The following is a 2,395-nucleotide window of genomic DNA, read 5'->3' as shown; positions in this document are numbered from 1 at the left end:
TAATAAGACGAGCACATTCACAGAGGAAAGATCATGTGAAGACATAGCAAAAAGCCAAAGGGAGAGGCCTCAGAAAAATCAAACCTGCCAACATCTTGATCTTAGACTTCTTGCCTCCAGATAAAACAAATTTCTATGGTTTAAGACACTCAGTCTGTAGAATTTTCTTACAACAGCTCTAGCAAAATGATACATATATATTACATATAATTATTTGTATGTATATGTATTCATATATGTATTAATTATATACAATATTTTAATAAATGATATGTAATATATTCTATATTAATTTGTTATTATAAATTGATAACATTATATCTATGTCTATGTCATCTATATGTAATCTATATCTATAAATGTTTCTACCAGGTGAATTCTCTTAGAAGAGATGATATTAAGGTCAATATAACTTATTTATGTCAGCAAGCAAATTTTTATATTTGTCTATATTGGAAAACACTAACTGTGAATTTAAAAATAATAGCATGCTGAGATCATTCCCACAGATAGCTTGTGGGGAGTGCATAATTCTGCTTTCTTATCAAGCAATTTGCCTTCTCTAGCCAAGAGAATTTTAAAAATTGCTGACTACACACTTACACAATTGCCTCCAACCTAACAACCTTAATGAGAAATTTCTATCTGTGTTTTGATCTTCCTCAGTATGGTGACTGCCTCTTTCAGAGTATTGTACCAATCATTTGCTCATGTATGCTGATAACAGCACGCTATCAACTTCCACATTATTGGACCTATCGTATTTGACATACTTGATCATGGGCCTTCATACTCATATATAGCATATGTTTTTGCCTTAAAGAAGCCTGATTCTTTGCTCATGCAATATATATAGTACCTTATTGTTAATATTGCCCAGCATTTTCTGATTCATTTTAAACAAAGCAGTAGGACCCATGGGATTTAATTCTTGAATAAAGATGGCTCCAGAATTGTTGAATCTAAGATATATTTTTCTTTGAAGATCATCATTCTGAAGTACAGTTTCGGTTGACATTGTTATGTTGATGACATGTGAGTTTATTTTTCATCTCTCAAAAAGCAATTTAAAAATTGATGAAGTACCCAAGTGTCATTTGGAAAGTAAAATTGTGAGCATCCATCCATTACTTGAAAGGTGCCTTATAATTTTCACTTTCATGTGCATTGTATTTATTCCACGGCTATAAGGACATTTTGATTCATATATTATACGTGACAGCAGGAAACTTCACCGGATCCTACTATAGTTTGTGTTGAAAATATTTTGATACTTTACTTCTTTTAAATGCTTACAAAAGTGATATATTAGAATAACATCATATTAAGGTATCTTACATATAACAACAATTTAAAAACAAAATGAAACTACCAGGTAGACATTGTTATCTCTATTTTACATAAGAAGTTACCAAATAACTAATAAACGTTAGATTATTCACTAATCTAAACTAGATGTCAGATTGAGGGTGTGAACCATGTCTGATGCCAAAGTTCACTCTCTTACCTACTATGCTGCACTAACACATAACTCTCATTAAAATAACTTTTTTATTATTATTATTTATGCCTACAGCACCTGGTCTTCCTAGGTGGTCTCCCATCCAAGTACTAACCAGGCCTGACCCTACTTAGCTTCCGAGATCAGACATCGGGCTTGTTCAGGGTGGCATGACACTAGGGTGCAAACTCAGGAACTTTTGCATGTAAAGCAGATGTGTTAACCGCTATACTATGGAACCACATCCTCATTAAAATAATTTTGAATGTATTCTAATTGTCTTCTACACCTGAAGATTTATTATTTTAAGGCTGATGTTATTCAATAAACCAGTTGTATCAAAATATTTATATAAAATAATACAGCTGGTTGATCATGTGATTAAAATCAAGCATTAAAAAATGATTGTATAAGCTCTACTATAAGAAAAAATTAGAGATTATAATTAATAATTGGTCAATGTACAAAAATAACATTAAGAAAGTGAAAAGATAACCTAAATAATGGAAGAAATATTCTCAATAGATATATTCAAAAAATGATTGATTTTTTTAGAACATATAAAGAACTTTTACAAATCAGTAAGGAAAATATAGCTTAAAAGAGAAATGGGAATAAGTCTTCTACAGAAACTTGGCAAAAGAAGACATTTAAATGGACAATGGACATTTAAAAAGGTGCAAAATATCAGGAAATGCAAAATAGAAGCAGAATGAAATAAGTGTGCACATCACTAAATTGCTAAAAATAAAATGATTGAAACTAACAAGTATAGGTAAGGATGTAGAGGAATGAAATTAAGAAACTTTGTTAGCATGAAATTGAGAAGCAAGAATCTAAGATGGTATTTTTCAAAGCTCATCTTTCAGACATGGTGTTGAGGGACTGAACATG

At 30.9% G+C, this 2,395-nt stretch overlaps 1 pseudogene; it reads right to left on the bottom strand.

Moving 5' to 3' along the window:
- Nucleotides 1-1,567: 1,567 nt before the first annotated feature.
- On the bottom strand, nucleotides 1,568-1,683 carry LOC111737316 (annotated as a pseudogene).
- Between the last annotated feature and the right edge of the window lie 712 nt (nucleotides 1,684-2,395).

The sequence above is a fragment of the Pteropus vampyrus genome, unplaced genomic scaffold, assembly GCF_000151845.1.
Source record: "Pteropus vampyrus isolate Shadow unplaced genomic scaffold, Pvam_2.0 Scaffold25, whole genome shotgun sequence".
In the NCBI taxonomy this organism is placed as follows: domain Eukaryota; kingdom Metazoa; phylum Chordata; class Mammalia; order Chiroptera; family Pteropodidae; genus Pteropus; species Pteropus vampyrus.
Note: the sequence above shows the minus strand (reverse complement) of the source record. Positions and strands in the feature narration are given on the sequence as shown.